This window comes from Gorilla gorilla, chromosome 11 (assembly GCF_029281585.2).
Source record: "Gorilla gorilla gorilla isolate KB3781 chromosome 11, NHGRI_mGorGor1-v2.1_pri, whole genome shotgun sequence".
Taxonomy (NCBI): domain Eukaryota; kingdom Metazoa; phylum Chordata; class Mammalia; order Primates; family Hominidae; genus Gorilla; species Gorilla gorilla.
In genome coordinates this window covers 146,564,725-146,592,595 of record NC_073235.2, presented here as the reverse complement: position 1 = coordinate 146,592,595, position 27,871 = coordinate 146,564,725, and positions in this window count along the sequence as shown.

Below are 27,871 nucleotides of genomic sequence, written 5' to 3'. Positions count from 1 at the left end.
ACATGGAAATATCTACACCGCTACCTGTATGAACATGGGAATATCTACACCTCTATCTGTATGAACATGGAAATATCGACACAGCAATCTGTACATCATTGGAAATATCTACACCGCTATCTGTGTAAACATGGAAATATCTAAACCGCCCTCTCTATAAACATGGAAATATCTACACCGCCATCTCTATAAACTTGGAAATATCTACACCGCCATCTGTATGAACATGGAAATATCTACACCGCCATCTGGATGAACATGGAAATATCTAAACCGCTAACTGTATGAACATGGAAATATGTACACAGCTATCTGCATATACTTGAAAACATCTACACAGCTTTCTCTACAAACCTGGAAATATCTACACCGCTATCTGTATAAACTTGGAAATATCTACATCGCTATCTGTATATCAATGGAAATATCTACACTCCTATCTCTATAAACATGGAAATAACTACACCGCTATCTGTATAAACATGGAAATATCTACACTGCCATCTCTACGAACATGCAAATATCTACACCGCCATTTGTATGAACATGGAAATATCTACACCGTCATCTGTATGAACATGGAAATATCTTCACCGACATCTGTATGAAAATGGATATATCTACACCGCCGTCTGGATGAACATGGAAATATCGGCACCGCTATCTGTATGAACATGGAAATATCTACAGAGCTATCTTCATATACTTGGAAATAACTACTCAGCTTTCTCTATAAACATGGAAATAACAACACCGCTATCTCTACAAGCTTGGAAATATCTACACCGCCATCTGTATGAACATGGAAATATCTACACCGCCATCTGTATGAACATGGAAATATCTACACCGCCATCTGTGTTAAAATGGAAATATCTACACGGCTATCTGTATAAACATGGAAATATCTACACGGCTATCTGTAAAAACTTGGAAATATCTACACCGCTATCGGTATAAACATGGAAATATCTACAGCGCTATCTGTATAAACATGGAAATATCCACAACGCAATCTGCGTAAACATGGAAATAACTTCATCGCTATCTGTATAGCCATGGAAATAACTACACCGCTATCTCTATAAACATGTAAATATCTACAACGCTATCTATGTAATCATGGAAAGGTCTACACCACTATCTCTGTAAACATGGAAATATCTACAACGCTTTCTGTATAAACATGGAAATACCTACACCGCCATCTTTATAAACATGGATATATCTACACCGCCATCTGGTTGAATGTGGAAATATCTACACCGCTATCTGTATGAACATGGAAATATCTACACAGCTATCTGCATATACATGGAAATATCTACACAGCTTTCTCTATAAACATGGAAATATCTACACCGCTATCTGTAGAAACTTGGAAATATCTACACCGCTATCTGTATAAACGTGGAAATTTCCACAACGATATCTGTATAAACATGGAAATATCAACACCGCCATCTGTATGAACAGGGAAAAAACTACACCGCCATCTGTAGGAACATGAAAATATCTACACCGCCATCTGTATGAACATGGATATACCTATACCGCCATCTGAATGAGCATGGAAATATCTACACCGCTATCTGTATGAACATGGAAATATCTACACCGCCATCTGCATGAACATAGAAATATCTACACCTCCATCTCTACGAACATGCAAATATCTACACCGCCATTTGTATGAACATGGAAATAACTACACTGCCATCTGTATGAACATGGAAATATCTTCACCGTCATCTGTATGAACATGGATATATCTACACCAACATCTGGTTGAACATGGAAATATCTACACCGCTATCTGTATAAACATGGAAATATCTACACCGCTCTCTGTATAAACTTGGAAATATCTACACCAATATCTCTATAAACATGGAAATATCTACACCGCTATCTGTATAAATATGAAAATATCTGCAATGCTATCTGTATAAACATAGAAATATCTGCACTGCTATCTGTATAATCATGGAAGTATCCACACCGCTATCTGTGTAAACATGGAAATACCTTCACCGCTATCTGTATAACCATGCAAATAACTACACCGCTATCTCTATAAACATGTAAATATCTACAACGCTATCTGTGTAATCATGGAAAGGTCTACACCACTATCTGTGTAAACATGGAAATATCTACTCCGCTTTCTGTAAAAACATGGAAATATCTACACTGCCATCTCTATAAAGCTGGAAATATCTACACCGCCATCTGTATAAAGAAGAAAATATCTAGACTGCCATCTCTATAAACATGTAAATATCTACACCGCCATCTGTATGAACATGTAAATATCTACACCGCCATCCATATGAACACGGAAATATCTACAGCGCCATCTCTATGAACATGGAAATATCTACATCGCCATCTCTATGAACATGGAAATATCTACAGCGCCATCTGTATGAACATGTAAGTATCTTCACGGCCATCTGTATGAACATGGAAATATCTACACCGCTATCTGTATGAACATGGAAATATCTACACCGCTATCTGAATGAACATGGAAATATTTACATAGCTATCTGTATATCAATGGAAATATCTACACTGCTATCTCTATAAACATGGAAATAACTACACAGCTATCTGTATAAACATGGAAATATCTACACTGCCATCTCTATGAACATGCAAATATCTACACCGCCATTTGTATGAACATGGAAATATCTATACCGTCATCTATATGAACATGGAAATATCTTCACCGACATCTGTAAGAACATCGCTATATCTACACCGCCAACTGGATGAACATGGAAATATCGGCACCGCTATCTGTATGAACATGGAAATATCTGCAGAGCTATCTTCATATACATGGAAATATCTACACAGCTTTCTCTATAAACATGGAAATAACTACACCGCTATCTGTATAAATTTGGAAATATCTACAACGCTATCTGTATGAACATGGAAATATCTACACAGCTATCTGCATATACATGGAAATATCTACACAGCTTTCTCTATAGACATGGAAATAACTACAACGCTATCACTATAAACTTGGAAAAATCCACACCGCCATCTGTATGAACATGGAAATAACTACACCACTATCACTATAAACTTGGAAAGATCTACACCGCCATCTGTATGAACATGGAAATATCTACACCGCCATTGGTAGGAACATGGAAATACCTACACTGCCATCTGTATTAAGATGGAAATATCTACACGACTATCTCTATAAACATGGAAATATCTACACCGCTATCTGTATAAACTTGGAAATATCTACACCGCTATCTGTAGAAACATGGAAATATCTGCACCGCTATCTGTATAAACATGGAAATATCTGCACTGCTATCTCTATAAACATGGAAATATCTACACCGCTATCTCTATAAACTTGGAAATCTCTACACCGCTATGTGTATCAACATGGAAATATCTACACCGCTATCTCAGTAAACATGGAAATATCTAAACCGCCCTCTCTATAAACATGGAAATATCTACACCGCCATCTCTATAAACTTGGAAATATCTACACCGCCATCTGTATGAACATGGAAATATCTACACCGCCATCTGTATGAACATGGAAATATCTAGAGCGCCATCTCTATGAACATGGAAATATCTACAGCGCCATCTCTATGAACATGGAAATATCTACACCGCCATCTGTATGAACATATAAGTATCTTCACGGCCATCTGTATGAACATGGAAATATCTACAACGCTATCTGTATGAACATGGAAATAGCTACACCGCTATCTGTATGAACATGGAAATATCTACACCGCTACCTGTATGAACATGGGAATATCTACACCTCTATCTGTATGAACATGGAAATATCGACACAGCAATCTGTACATCATTGGAAATATCTACACCGCTATCTGTGTAAACATGGAAATATCTAAACCGCCCTCTCTATAAACATGGAAATATCTACACCGCCATCTCTATAAACTTGGAAATATCTACACCGCCATCTGTATGAACATGGAAATATCTACACCGCCATCTGGATGAACATGGAAATATCTAAACCGCTAACTGTATGAACATGGAAATATGTACACAGCTATCTGCATATACTTGAAAATATCTACACAGCTTTCTCTACAAACCTGGAAATATCTACACCGCTATCTGTATAAACTTGGAAATATCTACACCGCTATCTGTATATCAATGGAAATATCTACACTCCTATCTCTATAAACATGGAAATAACTACACCGCTATCTGTATAAACATGGAAATATCTACACTGCCATCTCTACGAACATGCAAATATCTACACCGCCATTTGTATGAACATGGAAATATCTACACCGTCATCTGTATGAACATGGAAATATCTTCACCGACATCTGTATGAAAATGGATATATCTACACCGCCGTCTGGATGAACATGGAAATATCGGCACCGCTATCTGTATGAACATGGAAATATCTACAGAGCTATCTTCATATACTTGGAAATAACTACTCAGCTTTCTCTATAAACATGGAAATAACAACACCGCTATCTCTACAAGCTTGGAAATATCTACACCGCCATCTGTATGAACATGGAAATATCTACACCGCCATCTGTATGAAGATGGAAATATCTACACCGCCATCTGTGTTAAAATGGAAATATCTACACGGCTATCTGTATAAACATGGAAATATCTACATGGCTATCTGTAAAAACTTGGAAATATCTACACCGCTATCGGTATAAACATGGAAATATCTACAGCGCTATCTGTATAAACATGGAAATATCCACAATGCAATCTGCGTAAACATGGAAATAACTTCATCGCTATCTGTATAGCCATGGAAATATCTACACCGCTATCTCTATAAACATGTAAATATCTACAACGCTATCTATGTAATCATGGAAAGGTCTACACCACTATCTCTGTAAACATGGAAATATCTACAACGCTTTCTGTATAAACATGGAAATACCTACACCGCCATCTTTATAAACATGGATATATCTACACCGCCATCTGGTTGAATGTGGAAATATCTACACCGCTATCTGTATGAACATGGAAATATCTACACAGCTATCTGCATATACATGGAAATATCTACACAGCTTTCTCTATAAACATGGAAATATCTACACCGCTATCTGTAGAAACTTGGAAATATCTACACCGCTATCTGTATAAACGTGGAAATTTCCACAACGATATCTGTATAAACATGGAAATATCAACACCGCCATCTGTATGAACAGGGAAAAAACTACACCGCCATCTGTAGGAACATGAAAATATCTACACCGCCATCTGTATGAACATGGATATACCTATACCGCCATCTGAATGAGCATGGAAATATCTACACCGCTATCTGTATGAACATGGAAATATCTACACCGCCATCTGCATGAACATAGAAATATCTACACCTCCATCTCTACGAACATGCAAATATCTACACCGCCATTTGTATGAACATGGAAATAACTACACCGCCATCTGTATGAACATGGAAATATCTTCACCGTCATCTGTATGAACATGGATATATCTACACCAACATCTGGTTGAACATGGAAATATCTACACCGCTATCTGTATAAACATGGAAATATCTACACCGCTCTCTGTATAAACTTGGAAATATCTACACCAATATCTCTATAAACATGGAAATATCTACACCGCTATCTGTATAAATATGAAAATATCTGCAATGCTATCTGTATAAACATAGAAATATCTGCACCGCTATCTGTATAATCATGGAAGTATCCACACCGCTATCTGTGTAAACATGGAAATACCTTCACCGCTATCTGTATAACCATGCAAATAACTACACCGCTATCTCTATAAACATGTAAATATCTACAACGCTATCTGTGTAATCATGGAAAGGTCTACACCACTATCTGTGTAAACATGGAAATATCTACTCCGCTTTCTGTAAAAACATGGAAATATCTACACTGCCATCTCTATAAAGCTGGAAATATCTACACCGCCATCTGTATAAAGAAGAAAATATCTAGACTGCCATCTCTATAAACATGTAAATATCTACACCGCCATCTGTATGAACATGTAAATATCTACACCGCCATCCATATGAACACGGAAATATCTACAGCGCCATCTCTATGAACATGGAAATATCTACATCGCCATCTCTATGAACATGGAAATATCTACAGCGCCATCTGTATGAACATGTAAGTATCTTCACGGCCATCTGTATGAACATGGAAATATCTACACCGCTATCTGTATGAACATGGAAATATCTACACCGCTATCTGTATGAACATGGAAATATTTACATAGCTATCTGTATATCAATGGAAATATCTACACTGCTATCTCTATAAACATGGAAATAACTACACAGCTATCTGTATAAACATGGAAATATCTACACTGCCATCTCTACGAACATGCAAATATCTACACCGCCATTTGTATGAACATGGAAATATCTATACCGTCATCTATATGAACATGGAAATATCTTCACCGACATCTGTAAGAACATCGCTATATCTACACCGCCAACTGGATGAACATGGAAATATCGGCACCGCTATCTGTATGAACATGGAAATATCTACAGAGCTATCTTCATATACATGGAAATATCTACACAGCTTTCTCTATAAACATGGAAATAACTACACCGCTATCTGTATAAATTTGGAAATATCTACAACGCTATCTGTATGAACATGGAAATATCTACACAGCTATCTGCATATACATGGAAATATCTACACAGCTTTCTCTATAGACATGGAAATAACTACAACGCTATCACTATAAACTTGGAAAAATCCACACCGCCGTCTGTATGAACATGGAAATAACTACACCACTATCACTATAAACTTGGAAAGATCTACACCGCCATCTGTATGAACATGGAAATATCTACACCGCCATTGGTAGGAACATGGAAATACCTACACTGCCATCTGTATTAAGATGGAAATATATACACGACTATCTCTATAAACATGGAAATATCTACACCGCTATCTGTATAAACTTGGAAATATCTACACCGCTATCTGTAGAAACATGGAAATATCTGCACCGCTATCTGTATAAACATGGAAATATCTGCACTGCTGTCTCTATAAACATGGAAATATCTACACCGCTATCTCTATAAACTTGGAAATCTCTACACCGCTATGTGTATCAACATGGAAATATCTACACCGCTATCTCAGTAAACATGGAAATATCTAAACCGACGTCTGTATGAAAATGAAAATATCTACACCGCCATCTCTATAAACATGGAAATATCTACACCGCCATCTGTATAAACAGTTAAGTATCTACACCGCCATCTCTATAAACATGGAAATATCTACACAGCCATCTGTATGAACATGGAAATACCTACATCGCCATCTCTATAAAGGTGGAAATATCTACACCGCTATCTGTATAAAAATGGAAATATCTACAATGCTATCTGTATAAAAATGGAAATATCTACACCACCATCTGTATGAACATAGAAATATCAACACCGTCATCTGTATGAACATGGAAATATCTTCACCGCCATGTGTATGAACATGGATATATCTACACTGCCATCTGGATGAACATGGAAATATCTACACCGCTATCTGTATGAACATGGAAATATCTACACAGCTATCTGCATATACATGGAAATATCTACAAAGCTTTCTCTATAAACATGGAAATAACTACACCGCTATCTCTATAAACTTGGAAATGTGTACACCGCCATGGGTATGAACATGGAAATATCTACACCGCCATTTGTAGGAACATGGAAATATCTACACCGCCATCTGTATTCACATGGAAATATCTAAACCGCTATCTGTATAAACATGGAAATATCTCCACAGCTATGTGTATAAACATGGAAATATCTACACCGCTATCTGTATAAACGTGGAAATATCCACACCGCAATCTGTGTAAACATGGAAATATCTTCACCGCTATCTGTAAAAACATGGAAATAACTACACCGCTATCTCTATAAACATGTAAATATCTACAACGCTATCTGTGAAAACATTGAAATGTCTTCACCACTATCTGTATAAACATAGAAATATCTACACCGCTATCTGTATAAACATGGAAATAGCTACAATACTATATCTATAAACTTGGAAATAACTACAGTACTTTCTCTATAAACGTGGAAATATCTAGACCACAATCTCTATTAGCATGGAAATATCTACACCGCCATCTGTAAAAACATGGAAATATCTAAACCGCTAACTGTATGAACATGGAAATATCAACACCGCTATCTGTAAGAACACGGAAATATCTATACCGCTATCTGTATGAACATGAAAATATCTACACCGCTATCTGTATGAACATGCAAATATCTACACAGCTATCTGTATATCAATGGAAATATCTACACTACTATCTCTATAAACATGGAAATAACTACACTGCTATCTGTATAAACATGGAAATATCTACACCGCCATCTCTATGAATATGGAAATATCTACACCGCCATTTGTATGAACATGGAAATATCTACACCGCCATCTCTATGAACATGGAAATATCTACACCGCCATTTGTATGAACGTGGAAATATCTACACCGCCATCTGTATGAACATGGAAATATCTTCACCACCATCTGTATGAGCATGGATATATCTACGCCGGCATCTGGATAAACATGGAAATATCTACACCGCTATCTGCATGAACATGGAAATATCTACACAGCTATCTGCATATACTTGGAAATATCTACACAGATTTCTCTATAAATATGGAAATAACTACAGCGCTATCTCTATAAACTTCGAAATATCTACACCGCCGTCTGTGGGAACATGGAAATATCTACACCGCTATCTGTATGAACATGGAAATATCTACACAGCTATCTGTATGAACATGGAAATATCTACACCGCTATCTGTATGAACATGGAAATATCTACACCGTCCTCTCTATGAACATGGAAATATATACACCGCTCTCTGTATGAACATTGAAATATCTACACAGCTATCTGTATGAACATGGAAATATCTACACCGCTATCTGTATGAACATGCAAATATCTACACAGCTATCTGTATATCAATGGAAATATCTACACAGCTATCTCTATAAACATGGAAATAACTACACTGCTATCTGCATAAACATGGAAATATCTACACCACAATCTCTATGAACATGGAAATATCTACACCGCCATTTGTATGAGCATGGAAATATGTACACCGCCATCTCTATGAACATGGAAATATCTACACCGCCGTCTTTATGAACATGGAAATATCTTCACCGCCATCTGTATGAACATGGATATATCTACACCGGCATCTGGATGAACATGGAAATACCTACACCGCTCTCTGCATGAACATGGAAATACCTACACAGCTATCTGCATATACATGGAAATATCTACACAGATTTCTCTATAAATATGGAAATAACTACAGCGCTATCCCTATATACTTCGAAATATCTACACCGCCATCTGTATGAACATGGAAATATCTAAACCGCCATCTCTACGAACATGGACATACCTACACCGACATCTGTATTAAGATTGAAATATCTACACCGCTATCTGTATAAACATGGAAATATCTGCCCAACTATCTGTATAAAGATGGAAATATCCACACCGCTATCTGTGTAAACATGGAAATGCCTACACCGCTATCTGTGTAAACATGGAAATATCTACACCGCCATCTGTGTAAACATGAAAATATCTACACCGCCATCTCTATAAACATGGAAATATCTACACCGCCATCTGTATGAACATGGAAATATCTACACCGCCATCTCTATAAACGTGGAAACATCTACACCGCTATCTGTATGAACTTGGAAATACCTACACTGCTATCCGTATAAAATTGGAATTATCTACACCACTATTTATATCAACATGGAAATATCTACACCGCTATCTGTATAAACATGAAAATATCAACACCGCTATCTGTATAAACATGGAAATACCTTCACCGCTATCTGTAAAAACATGGAAATATCTACAACGCTGTCTCTATAAACTTGGAAATAACTACACCACTATCTCTATAAACTTGGAAATATCTAGACCGCCATCTCTATAAACATGGAAATATCTACACCACCATCTGTATAAACATGGAAATATCTACACCGATATCTGCATAAACATGGAAATATCTACACCGCCATCTCTATGAACATGGAAATATCTACACCGCCATCTGTAAGAACATGGAAATATCTACACCGCCATCTGTATGAACATTTAAATATCTACACCGCCATCTGTATGAACATGGAAATATCTACACCGCTAACTGTATGAACATGGAAGTATCAACACCGCTATCTGTAAGAACATGGAAATATCTACACCGTTATCTGTATGAACATGGAAATATCTACACCGCTATCTGTTTGAACATGGAAATATCTACACCGCTAACTGTATGAACATGGAAATATCTACACCGCTATCTGTATGAACATGGAAATATCTGCACCGCTATCTGTATGAACATGGAAATATCTACACCGCTATCTGCATGAACATGGAAATATCTACACCGCTATCTCTATGAACATGCAAATATCTACACAGCTATCTGTATATCAATGGAAATATCTACACTGCTATCTCTATAAACATGGAAATAACTACACTGCTATCTATACAAATATGGAAATATCTATCCCGCCATCTCTATGAACATGGAAATATCTACACCGCCATTTGTATGAACATGGAAATATCTACACCGCCATCTCTATGAACATGGAAATATCTTCACCGCTATCTGTATAAACATGGAAATATCTACAACGCTGTCACTATAAACTTGGAAATAACTACACCACTATCTCTGTAAACATGGAAATATCTAGACCGCCATCTCTATATACATGGAAATATCTACACCACCATCTGTATAAACATGGAAATATCAATACCGCTATCTGCATAAACATGGAAATATCTACACCGCCATCTGTATGAACATGTAAATATCTACACCGCCATCTGTATGAACATGGAAATATCTACACCGCTAACTGTATGAACATGGAAATATCTACACCGCTGTCTGTATGAACATGGAAATGTCTACACCGTTATCTGTATGAACATGGAAATATCTACACCGCTATCTGTATGAACATGGAAATATCTACACCGCTATCTGTACGAACATGGAAATATCTACACCGCTATCTGTATGAACATGCAAATATCTACACAGCTATCTGTATATCAATGGAAATATCTACACAGATATCTCTATTAACATGGAAATAACTACACTGCTATCTGTATAAACATGGAAATATCTACACCGCCACCTGTATGAACATGGAAATATCTACACTGCCATCCGTACAAACATGGAAATATCTACACCGCCATCTGTATGAACATGGAAATATCTTCACCGCCATCTGTATGAACATGGAAATATCTACACCGCTAAATGTATGAACATGGAAATGTCTACACCGCTATTGGTATGAACATGGAAATATCTACGCCTCTATCTGTATGAACATGGAAATATCTACACCGCTATCTCTATGAGCATGGAAATATCTACACCGCCATCTGTATGAACATGTAAATATCTACACCGCCATCTGTATGAACATGGAAATATCTACATAGCTAACTGTAAACATGGAAATATCTACACCGCTCTCTGAATGAACATGGAAATATCTACACCGCTAACAGTATGAACATGGAAATATCTACACCGCTATCTGTATGAACATGAAAATATCTACACCGCTATCTGTATAAACATGGAAATATCTTTACCGCTATCTGTATAAACATGGAAATATCTACAACGCTGTCTCTATAAACTTGGAAATAACTACAACACTATCTCTGTAAACATGCAAATATCTAGACCGCCATCTCTATAAACATGGAAATATCTACACCACCATCTGTATAAACATGGAAATATCTATACCGTTATCGGCATAAACATGGAAGTATCTACACCGCCATCTCTATGAACATGGAAATATCTACACCGCCATCTGTACGAACGTGGAAATATCTATACCGCCATCTGTATGAACATGTAAATATCTACACCGCCATCTGTATGAACATGGAAATATCTACACCGCTAACTGTATGAACATGGAAATATCTACACCGCTATCTGTATGAACATGGAAATATCTACACCGTTATCTGTATGAACATGGAAATATCTACACCGCTATCTGTATGAACATGGAAATATCTACACCGCTATCAGTACGAACATGGAAATATCTACACTGCTATCTGTATGAACACGCAAATATCTACAAAGCTATCTGTATATCAATGGAAATATCTACACAGCTGTCTTTATAAACATGGAAATAACTACACTGCTATCTGTATAAACATGGAAATAGCTACACCGCTATCTGTGTAAACATGGAAATGTCTACACCGCTATCTGTGTAAACATGGAAATATCTACACCGCCATCTGTGTAAACATGAAAATATCTACACCGCCATCCCTATAAACATGGAAATATCTACACCGCCATCAGTATGAACATGGAAATATCTTCACCGCCATCTCTATAAACGTGGAAATATCTACACCGCTATCTGTATGAACTTGGAAATATCTACACTGCTCTCTGTATAGAATTGAAATTATCTACACCACTATCTCTATAAAAATGGACCTATCTACACTGCTATCTCTATAAACATGGAAATATCTACACCGCTATCTGTATAAACATGGAAATATCTTCACCGCTATCTGTATAAACATGGAAATATCTACAACGCTGTCACTATAAACTTGGAAATAACTACACCACTATCTCTGAAAACATGGAAATATCTAGACCGCCATGTCTATATACATGGAAATATCTACACCACCATCTGTATAAACATGGAAATATCAATACCGCTATCTGCATAAACATGGAAATATCTACACCGCCATCTGTATGAACATGTAAATATCTACACCGCCATCTGTATGAACATGGAAATATCTACACAGCTAACTGTATGAACATGGAAATATCTACACTGCTGTCTGTATGAACATGGAAATGTCTACACCGTTATCTGTATGAACATGGAAATATCTACACCGCTATCTGTATGAACATGGAAATATCTACACCGCTATCTGTACGAACATGGAAATATCTACACCGCTATCTGTATGAACATGCAAATATCTACACAGCTATCTGTATATGAATGGAAATATCTACACAGATATCTCTATTAACATGGAAATAACTACACTGCTATCTGTATAAACATGGAAATATCTACACCGCCACCTGTATGAACATGGAAATATCTACACTGCCATCCGTACAAACATGGAAATATCTACACCGCCATCTGTATGAACATGGAAATATCTTCACCGCCATCTGTATGAACATGGAAATATCTACACCGCTAAATGTATGAACATGGAAATGTCTACACCGCTATTGGTATGAACATGGAAATATCTACGCCTCTATCTGTATGAACATGGAAATATCTACACCGCTATCTGTATGAACATGGAAATATCTACACCGCCATCTGTATGAACATGTAAATATCTACACCGCCATCTGTATGAACATGGAAATATCTACATAGCTAACTGTATGAACATGGAAATATCTACACCGCTCTCTGAATGAACATGGAAATATCTACACCGCTAACAGTATGAACATGGAAATATCTACACCGCTATCTGTATGAACATGAAAATATCTACACCGCTATCTGTATAAACATGGAAATATCTTTACCGCTATCTGTATAAACATGGAAATATCTACAACGCTGTCTCTATAAACTTGGAAATAACTACACCACTATCTCTGTAAACATGCAAATATCTAGACCGCCATCTCTATAAACATGGAAATATCTACACCACCATCTGTATAAACATGGAAATATCTATACCGTTATCGGCATAAACATGGAAGTATCTACACCGCCATCTCTATGAACATGGAAATATCTACACTGCCATCTGTACGAACGTGGAAATATCTATACCGCCATCTGTATGAACATGTAAATATCTACACCGCCATCTGTATGAACATGGAAATATCTACACCGCTAACTGTATGAACATGGAAATATCTACACCGCTATCTGTATGAACATGGAAATATCTACACCGTTATCTGTATGAACATGGAAATATCTACACCGCTATCTGTATGAACATGGAAATATCTACACCACTATCAGTACGAACATGGAAATATCTACACTGCTATCTGTATGAACACGCAAATATCTACAAAGCTATCTGTATATCAATGGAAATATCTACACAGCTGTCTTTATAAACATGGAAATAACTACACTGCTATCTGTATAAACATGGAAATAGCTACACCGCCACCTGTATGAACATGGAAATATCTACACCGCTATCTGTATGAACATGGAAATATCTTCACTGCTATCTGTAAAAACATGGAAATATCTACACCGCTATCTGTATGAACATGGAAATATCTACACCGCTATCTGTATGAACATGCAAATATCTACACAGCTATCTGTATATCAATGGAAATATCTACACTGCTATCTCTATAAACATGGAAAAAACTACACTGCTATCTGTATAAATACGGAAATATCTACACCGCCATCTCAATGAAGATGGAAATATCTGCACTGCGATTTGTATGAACATGGAAATATCTACACCGCCATCTCTATGAACACGGAAATATCTACACCGCCATTTGTATGAACATGGAAATATCTACACCACCATCTGTATGAACATGGAAATATCTTCACCACCATCTGTATGAACATGGATATATGTACACCGGCATCTGGATGAACATGGAAATATCTACACCGCTATCTGCATGAACATGGAAATATCTACACAGCTATCTGAATATACGTGGAAATATCAACATAGATTTCTCTATAAATATGGAAATAACTACAGTGCTATCTCTATAAACTTCGAAATATCTACACCGCCATCTGTATGAACATGGAAATATCTACACCGCCATCTGTACAAACATGGACATATCTACACCGCCATCTGTATTAAGATGGAAATATCTACACCGCTATCTGTATAAACATGGAAATATCTGCCCAACTATCTGTATAAACATGGAAATATCCGCACCGCTATCTGTATAAACATGGAAATATCTACACTGCTATCTGCATAAACATGGAAATATCCACACCGCTATCTGTGTAAACATGGAAATGTCTACACCGCTATCTGTGTAAACATAGAAATATCTACACCGCCATCTGTGTAAACATGAAAATATCTACACCGCCATCCCTATAAACATGGAAATATCTACACCGCCATCAGTATGAACATGGAAATATCTACACCGCCATCTCTATAAACGTGGAAATATCTACACCGCTATCTGTATGAACTTGGAAATATCTACACTGCTCTCTGTATAGAATTGAAATTATCTACACCACTATCTCTATAAAAATGGACCTATCTACACTGCTATCTCTATAAACATGGAAATATCTACACCGCTATCTGTATAAACATGGAAATATCTTCACCGCTATCTGTATAAACATGGAAATATCTACAACGCTGTCACAATAAACTTGGAAATAACTACACCTCTATCTCTATAAACATGGAAATATCTAGACCGCCATCTCAATACGCATGGAAATATATACACCACCATCTGTATAAACATGGAATTATCTATACCGCTATCTGCATAAACATGGAAATATGTACAACGCCATCTCTATGAACATGGAAATATCTACACCGCCATCTGTATGAACAGGGAAATATCTACACTGCCATCTGTATGAACCCGTAAATATCTACACCGCCATCTGTATGAGCATGGAAATATCTACACCGTTAACTGTATGAACATGGAAATATCTACACCGCTATCTGTATGAACATGGAAATATCTACACCGTTATCTGTATGAACATGGAAATATCTACACCACTATCTGTATGATCATGTAAATATCTACACCGCCATCTGTATGAACATGGAAATATCTACACCGCTAACTGTATGGACATGGAAATATCTACACTGCTCTTGGCATGAACATAGAAATATCTACACCGCTATCTGCATGAACATGGAAACATCTACACGGTTATCTGTATGAACATGGAAATATCTACACCTCTATCTGTATGAACATGGAAATATCTACACCGCTATCTGTACGAAGATGGAAATATCTACACCGCTATTGGTATGAACATGGAAATATCCACACCGCCATCTGTACGAACATGGAAATAACTATACCGCCATTTGTATGAACATGTAAATATCTACACCGCCATTTGTATGAACCTGGAAATATCTACACCACTATCTGTATGAACTTGGAAATATCTACACTGCACTTTGTATAAAATTGAAATTATCTACACCACCATCTCTATAAACATGGAAATATCTTCACTGCTATCTGCATAAACATGGAAATGTCTACACCGCTATCTGTATAAACATGGAAATATCTTCACTGCTATCTGTATAAACATGGAAATATCTACAACGCTGTCTCTATAAACTTGGAAATAACTACACCACTATCTCTGTAAACATGGAAATATCTAGACCGCCATCTCTATATACATGGAAATCTCCACACAACCATCTGTATAAACATGGAAATATCTATACCGCTATCTGTATGAACATGGAAATATCTACACCGCTATCTGTACGAACATGGAAATATCTACACCGCTATCTGTATGAACATGGAAATATCTGCACCGCCATCTGTATGAACATGTAAATATCTACACCGTCATCTGTATGAACATGGAAATATCTACACAGCTAACTGTATGAACATGGAATTATCTACACCGCTATCTGTATGAACATGGAAATATCTACACCGCTATCTGTATGAACATGGAAATATCTGCACCGCCACCTGTATGAACATGGAAATATCTACACTGCCATCCGTACGAACATGGAAATATCTACACCGCCATCTGTATGAACATGTAAATATCTACACCGCCTTCTGTATGAACATGGAAATATCTACTCCGCTAACTGTATGAACATGGAAATATCTACACCGCTATTGGTATGAACATGGAAATATCCACACCGACATCTGTACGAACATGGAAATAACTATACCGCCATTTGTATGAACATGTAAATATCTACACCGCCATTTGTATGAACCTGGAAATATCTACACCACTATCTGTATGAACTTGGAAATATCTACACTGCACTTTGTATAAAATTGAAATTATCTACACCACTATCTCTATAAACATGGAAATATCTTCACTGCTATCTGCATAAACATGGAAATGTCTACACCGCTATCTGTATAAACATGGAAATATCTTCACTGCTATCTGTATAAACATGGAAATATCTACAACACTGTCTCTATAAACTTGGAAATAACTACACAACTATCTCTGTAAACATGGAAATATCTAGACCGCCATCTCTATATACATGAAAATATCCACACCTCCATGTGTATAAACATGGAAATATCTATACCGCTATCTGTATGAACATGGAAATATCTACACCGCTATCTTTACGAACATGGAAATATCTATACCGCCATCTGTATGGACATGGAAATATCTACACCGCCATCTGTATGAACATGGAAATATCTACACCGCTAACTGTATGAACATGGAAATATCTACACCGCTACCTGTACGAACATGGAGATATCTATACCGCCGTCTGTATGGACATGGAAATATCTATACCGCCATCTGTATGAACATGGAAATATCTACATCGCTAACTGTATGAACATGGAAATATCTACACCGCTATCTGTACGAACATGGAGATATCTACACCGCTATCTGTATGAACATGCAAATATCTACACAGCTATCTGTATATCAATGGAAATATCCACACAGCTGTCTCTATTAACATGGAAATAACTACACTGCTATCAGTATAAACATGGAAATATCTACACCGCCTCCTGTATGTACATGGAAATATCTACACTGCCATCCGTACAAACATGGAAATATCTACACTGCCGTCTGTATAAACATGGAAATAACTTCACCGCCATCTGTATGAACATGGATATATCTACACCGCTAAATGAATGAACCTGGAAATGTCTACACCGCTATTGGTATGAATATAGAAATATCTACACCGCTATCTGTATGAACATGGATATATCTACACCGCTATCTGTATGAAAATGGAAATATCTACACCGCTATCTGTATGAACATGGAAATACCTACACCGCCATCTGTATGAACATGTAAATATCTACACCGCCATCTGTATGAACATGGAAACATCTACACTGCTATCTGCATAAACATGGAAATATCCACACCGCTATCTGTGTAAACATGGAAATGTCTACACCGCTATCTGTGTAAACAGGGAAATATCTACACCGCCATCTGTGTAAACATGAAAATATCTACACCGCCATCCCTATAAACATGGAAATATCTACACCACCCTCTGTATGAACATGGAAATATCTACACCGCCATCTCTATGAACATGGAATTATCTACACCGCCATTTGTATGAACTTGGAAATATCTACACCGCCATCTCTATGAACATGGAAATATCTACACCGCCGTTTGTATGAACATGGAAATACCTACACCGCCATCTGTATGAACATGGAAATATCTTCACCGCCATTTGTATGAACATGGATATATGTACACCGGCATCTGAATGAACATGGAAATATCTACAGCGTAATCTGCATGAACATTTAAATATCTACGCAGCTATCTGAATATACATGGAAATATCTACACAGATTTCTCTATAAATATGGAAATAACTACATCGCTATCTCTATAAACTTTGAAATATCTACACCGCCGTCTGTATGAACATGTAAATATCTACACCACTATCTGTATAAACATGGAAATATCTTCACCGCTATCTGTATAAATATGGAAATATCTACACCGCTATCTGAATAAACATGGAAATATCTTCACCGATCTCTGTATAAACATGGAAATATCTACAACGCTGTCTCTATAAACTTGGAAATAACTACACCACTATCACTATAAACATGGAAATATCTAGACTGCCATCTCTATAAACATGGAAATATCCACACCACCATCTGTATAAACATGGAAATATCTATACCGCTATCTGCAGAAACATGGAAATATCTACACCGCCATCTCTATGAACATGGAAATATCTACACCGCCATCTGTACGAACATGGAAATATCTATACCGCCATCTCTATGAACATGTAAATATCTACACCGCCATCTGTATGAACATGGAAATATCTACACCGCTAACTGTATGAACATGGAAATATCTACACCGCTATCTGTATGAACATGCAAATATCTCCACCGTTATCTGTATGAACATGGAAATATCTACACCGCTATCTGTATGAACATGGAAATATCTACACCGTTATCTGTATGAACATGGAAATATCTACACCGCTATCTGTATGAACATGGAAATATCTACACCGCTATCTGTATGAACAGGCAAATATCTACACAGCTATCTGTATATCAATGGAAATATCTACACTGCTATCTCTTTAAACATGGATATAACTACACTGCTATCTGTATAAACATGGAAATATCTACACCGCCACCTGTATGAACATGAATATACCTACACTGCCATCCGTACGAACATGGAAATATCTACACCGCCATCTGTATGAACTTGGAAATATCTACACCGCTATCTGTATGATCATGCAAATATCTACACAGCTATCTGTATATCAATGGAAATATCTACAATGCTATCTCTATAAACATTGAAATAACTACACTGCTATCTGTATAAACATGGAAATATCTACACCGCCATCTCTATGAACATGGAAATATCTACACCGCCATTGGTATGAACATGGAAATATCTACCACGCCATCTCTATGAACATGGAAATATCTACAAAGCCATTTGTATGAACATGGAAATATCTACACCGCCATCTGTATGAACATGGAAATATCTTCAGCGCCATCTGTATGAGCATGGATATATCTACACCGGCATCTGGATGAACATGGAAATATCTACACTGCTATCTGCATGAACATGGAAATATCTACACAGCTATCTGCATATACATGGAAATAACTACAAAGATTTCTCTATAAATATGGAAATAAATACAGCGCTATCTCTATAAACTTCGAAATATCTACACCGCCATCTGTATGAACATGGAAATATCTACACCGCCATCTGTACGAACATGGACATATCTACACCGCCATCTGTATTAAGATGGAAATATCTAGACCGCTATCTGTATAAACATGGAAATATCTGCCCAACTATCTGTATAAACATGGAAATATCTGCACCGCTATCGGTATAAACATGGAAATATCTACACCGCTATATGCATAAACAGGGAAATATCCACACCGCTATCTTTGTAAACACGGAAATATCTACACCTCCATCTGTGTAAACATGAAAATATCTACACCGCCATCTCTATAAACATGGAAATATCTACACCGCCATCTGTGTAAACATGAAAATATCTACACCGCCATCTCTATAAACATGGGAATATCTACACCACCATCTGTATAAACATGGAAATATCTATACCGCTATCTGCATAAACATGGAAATATCTACACCGCCATCTCTATGAACATGGAAATATCTACACCGCCATCTGTATGAACATGGAAATATCTACACCGCCATCTGTATGAACATGGAAATATCTTCACCGCCATCTGTAGGAACATGGAAATATCTATACCGCTATCTGCATAAACATGGAAATATCTACCACGCCATCTGTACGAACATGGAAATATCTACACTGCCATCTGTATGAACATGGAAATATCTACACCGCCATGTGTGTGAACATGGAAATATCTACACCGCTAACTGTATGAACATGGAAATATCTACACCGCTATCTGTATGAACATGGAAATATCTACACCGTTATCTGTATGAACATGGAAATATCTACACCAATATCTGAACGAACATGGAAATATCTACACTGCCATCCGTTCAAACATGGAAATATCTCCACCGCCATCTGTATGAACATGTAGATATCTACACCGCCATCTGTATGAACATGGAAATATCTACACCGCTAACTGTATGGACATGGAAATATCTACATTGCTATTGGTATGAACATAGAAATATCTACATCGCAATCTGCATGAACATGGAAACATCTACACTGCTATCTGTATGAACATGGAAATATCTACATCGCTATCTGTATGAACATGGAAATATCTACACCGCTACCTGTATGAACATGCAAATATATACACAGCTATCTGCATGAAATTGAAATTATCTACACCACTATCTCTATAAACATGGAAATAACTACACTGCTATCTGTATAAACATGGAAATATCTACACCGCCATCTCTATGAACATGGAAATACCTACACCGCCATTTGTATGAACATGGAAATATCTACACCGCCATCTCTATGAACATGGAAATATCTACACAGCCATTTGTGCGAACATGGAAATATCTACACCGCCATCTGTATGAACATGGATATATCTACACCGGCATCTGGATGAACATGGAAATATCTACACCGCTATCTGCATGAACATGGAAATATCTACACAGCTATCTGCATATACATGGAAATATCTACACAGATTTCTCTATAAATATGGAAATAACTACAGCGATATCTCTATAAACTTCGAAATATCTACACCGCCATCTATATGAACATCGAAATATCTACACTGCCATCTGTACGAACATGGACATATGTACACCGCCATCTGTATTAAGATGGAAATATCTACACCGCTATCTGTATAAACATGGAAATATCTGCCCATCTGTATAAACATGGAAATATCTACACCGCTATCTGTATAAACATGGAAATATCTACACCGCTATCTGAATAAACGTGGAAATATCCACACCGCTATCTGTGTAAACATGAAAATGTCTACACCGCTACCTGTGTAAACATGGAAATATCTACACCGCCATCTGTGTAAACATGAAAATATCGACACCGCCATCTCTATAAACATGGAAATATCTACACCGCCATCTGTATGAACATGGAAATATCTACACAGCCATTTCTATAAATGTGGAAATATCTACACCGCTATCTGTATAAAATTGAAATTATCTACATCGCTATCTCTATAAACATGGAAATTTGTACACTGTTATCTGTATAAACATGGAAATATCTACACCGCTATCTGTATAAACATGTAAATATCTTCACCGCTATCTGTATAAACATGGAAACATCTACAACGCTGTCTCTATAAACTTGGAAATAACTACACCTCTATCTCTATAAACATGGAAATATCTAGAACGCCATCTCAATAAACATGGAAATATATACACCACCATCTGTATAAACATGGAATTATCTATACCGCTATCTGCATAAACATGGAAATATGTACACCGCCATCTCTATGAACATGGAAATATCTACACCGCCATCTGTATGAACAGGGAAATATCTACACTGCCATCTGTATGAACACGTAAATATCTACACCGCCATCTGTATGAGCATGGAAATATCTACACCGCTAACTGTATGAACATGGAAATATCTACACCGCTATCTGTATGAACATGGAAATATCTACACCGTTATCTCTATGAACATGGAAATATCTACACCACTATCTGTATGATCATGTAAATATCTACACCGCCATCTGTATGAACATGGAAATATCTACACCGCTAACTGTATGGACATGGAAATATCTACACTGCTCTTGGTATGAACATAGAAATATCTACACCGCTATCTGCATGAACATGGAAACATCTACACTGCTATCTGTATGAACATGGAAATATCTACATCGCTATCTGTATGAACATCGAAATATCTACACCGCTATCTGTATGAACATGCAAATATCTACACAGCTATCTGCATGAAATTGAAATTATCTACACCACTATCTCTATAAACATGGAAATAACTACACTGCTATCTGTATAAACATGGAAATATCTACACCGCCATCTCTATGAACATGGAAATATCTACACGGCCATTTGTATGAACATGGAAATATCTACACCGCCATCTCTATGAACATGGAAATATCTACACCGCCATTTGTACGAACATGGAAATATCTACACCGCCATCTGTATGAACATGGATATATCTTCACCGCCATCTGTATGAACTTGGATATATCTACACCGGCATCTGGATGAACATGGAAATATCTACACCGCTATCTGCATGAACATGGAAATATCTACACAGCTATCTGCATATACATGGAAATATCTACACAGATTTTTCTATAAATATGGAAATAACTACAGCGCTATCTCTATAAACTTCGAAATATCTACACTGCCATCTATATGAACATCGAAATATCTACACTGCCATCTGTACGAACATGGACATATGTACACCACCATCTGTATTAAGATGGAAATATCTACACCGCTATCTGTATAAACATGGAAATATCTGCCCATCTGTATAAACATGGAAATATCCGCACCGCTATCTGTATAAACATGGAAATATCTACACCGCTATCTGCATAAACATGGAAATATCCACACCGCTATTTGTGTAAACATGGAAATGTCTACACCGCTATCTTTGTAAACATGGAAATATCTACACCGCCATCTGTGTAAACATGAAAATATCTACACCGCCATCCCTATAAACATGGAAATATCTACACCGCCATCTGTATGAACATGGAAATATCTACACCGCCATCACTGTAAGCGAGGAAATATCTACACCGCTATCTGTATGCACTTGGAAATATCTACACTGCTATCTGTATAAAATTGAAATTATCTACACTTTTATCTCTATAAACATGGAAATATCTACACTGATATCTGTATAAACATGGAAATATCTACACCGCTATCTGTATAAACATGGAAATATCTTCACCGCTATCTGTATAAACATGGAAATATCTACAACGCTGTCTCTATAAACTTGGAAAGAACTACAACCACTATCTCTATAAACACGGAAATATCTTGACCGCCATCTCTATAGACATGGAAATACCAACACCACCATCTGTATAAACATGGAAATATCTGTACCGCTATCTGCATAAACATGGAAATATCTACACCGCCATCTCTATGAACATGGAAATATCTACACCGCCATCTGTGCGAACATGGAAATATCTACACCGCCATCTGTGCGAACATGGAAATATCTACACCGCCATCTGTATGAAGATGGAAATATCTCCACCGCTACCTGTATGAACATGGAAATATCTACACCGCTAACTGTATGAACATGGAAATATCTACACCGCTATCTGTATGAACATGGAAATATCTGCCCAACTATCTGTATAAACATGGAAATATCTGCACTGCTATCTGCATAAACATGGAAATATCCACTCCACTATCTGTGTAAACATGGAAATGTCTACACCGCTATCTGTGTAAACATGGAAATATCTACACCGCCCTCTGTGTAAACATGAAAATATCTACACCGCCATCCACATAAACATGGAAATATCTACACCGCCATCTGTATGAACATGGAAATATCTACACCGCCATCTCTATAAACGTGGAAATATCTACACCGCTATCTGTATGAACTTGGAAATATCTACACTGCTCTCTGTATAAAATTGAAATTATCTACACCACTATCTCTATAAACATGGAAATATCTACACTGCTATCTGTATAAACATGGAAATACCTACACCGCTATCTGTATAATCATGGAAATATCTTCACCGCTATCTGTATAAACATGGAAATATCTACAACGTTGTCTCTATAAACTTGGAAATAACTACACCACTATCTCTGTAAACATGGAAATATCTACACCGCCATCTCTATGAACATGGAAATATCTACACCGCCATTTGTATGAACATGGAAATATCTACACCGCCATCTCTATGAACATGGAAATATCTACACCGCCATCTCTATGAACATGGAAATATCTACACCGCAATCTGTATGAACATGGAAATATCTTCACCGCCATCTGTATGAGCATGGAAATATCTACACCGGCATCTGGATGAACATGGAAATATCTACACCGCTATCTGCATGAACATGGAAATATCTACACAGCTATCTGCATATACATGGAAATAACCACACAGATTTTTCTATAAATATGGAAATAACTATAGCGCTATCTCTATAAACTTCGAAATATCTACACCGCCATCTGTATGAACATGGAGATTTCTACACCGCCATCTGTATGAACATGGAAATATCTGCCCAACTGTCTGTATAAACATGGAAATATCCGCACCGCTATCTGTATAAACATGGAAATATCTACACTGCTATCTGCATAAACATGGAAATATCCACACCGCTATCTGTGTAAACATGGAAATGTCTACAACGCCATCTGTGTAAACATGGAAATATCTACACCGCCATCTCTATAAACATGGAAATATCTACACCGCCATCAGAATGAACATGGAAATATCTACACCGCCATCTCTATAAACGTGGAAATATCTACACCGCTATCTGCATGAACTTGGAAATATCTACACTGCTCTCGGTATAAAATTGAAATTATCTACACCACTATCTCTATAAACATGGAAATATCTACACTGCTATCTGTATAAACATGGAAATATCTACACCGCTATGTGTATAAACATGGAAATATCTTCACCGCTATCTGTACAAACATGGAAATATCTACAAAGCTGTCTCTATAAACTTGGAAATAACTACACCACTATCTCTATAAACATGGAAATCTCTACAAAGCTAACTGTATGAACATGGAAATATCTACACCGCTATCTGTATGAACATGGAAATATCTACACGGCTATCTGTATGAACATGGAAATATCTACACCGCTATCTGTATGAACATGGAAATATCTACACCGCTATCTGTATGAACATGGAAATATCTACACCGCTATCTGTATGAACATGGAAATATCTACACCGCTATCTGTATGAACATGCAAATATCTACACAGCTATCTGTATATCAATGGAAATATCTACACTGCTATCTCTATAAACATGGAAATAACTACACTGCTATCTGTATAAACATGGAAATATCTACATCGCCATCAATATGAACATGGAAATATCTGCACCGCCGTTGGTATGAACATGGAAATATCTACACCGCCATCTCTATGAACATGGAAATATCTACACCGCCATTTGTATGAACATGGAAATATCTACACCGCCATCTGTATGAAAATGGAAATATCTTCACCGCCACCTGTATGAACATGGAAATATCTACACCGCCATGTGGATGAACATGGATATATCTACACCGCCATCTCTATAAACGTGGAAATATGTACACCACTATCTATATGAATTTGCAAATATCTACACTGCTATCTGAATAAAATTGAAATTATCTACACCACTCTCTCTATAAACATGGAAATATCTACTCGGTTATCTGTATAAACATGGAAATATCTACACCGCTATCTGTATAAACATGGAAATATCTTCACCGCTATCTGTATGAACATGGAAATATCTACACTGCCAACCGTACGAACATGGAAATATCTACACCGCCATCTGTATGAGCAGATAAATATCTACACCGCCATCTGTATGAACATGGAAATATCTACACGGCTAACTGTATGAACACGGAAATATCTACACCGCTATATGTATGAACATGGAAATATCTACACCGCTATCTGTATGAACATGGAAATATCTACAAAGCTATCTGTATGAACATGGAAATATCTACACCGCCATCTGTATGAACATGGGAATATCTCCACCGCTAACTGTATGAACATGGAAATATCTACACCGCTATCTGTATGAACATGGAAATATCTACACCGCTATCTGTATGAACATGGAAATATCTACACCGCTATCTGTATGAACATGGAAATATATACACCGCTATCTCTATGAACATGCAAATATCTATACCGCTACCTCTATGAAAATGCAAATATCTACACAGCTATCTGTATACCAATGGAAATATCTACACTGCTATCTCTATAAACATGGAAATATCTACACTGCCATCTCTATGAACATGGAAATATCTACACCGCCATTTGTATGAACATGGAAATATCTACACCGCCATCTCTATGAACATGGAAATATCTACACCGCCATTTGTATGAACATGGAAATATCTACACCACCATCTGTATGAACATTGAAATATCTTCACCGCCATCTGTATGAACATGGATATATGTACACAGGCATCTGGATGAACATGGAAATGTCTACACCGCTATCCGCATGAACATGGAAATATCTACACAGCTATCTGAATATACATGGAAATATCTACACAGATTTCTCTAAAAATATGGAAATAACTAAAGCGCTATCTCTATAAACTTCAAAATATCTGCACCGCCATCTGTATGAACATGGAAATATCTACACCGCCATCTGTACAAACATGGACATATCTACACCGCCATCTGTATTAAGATGGAAATATCTACACCGCTATCTGTATAAACATGGAAATATCTGCCCAACTATCTGTATAAACATGGAAATATCCGCACCGCTATCTGTATAAACATGGAAATATCTACACTGCTATCTGCATAAACATGGAAATATCCACACCGCTATCTGTGTAAAGATGGAAATGTCTACACCGCTATCTGTGTAAACAGGGAAATATCTACACCGCCATCTGTGTAAACATGAAA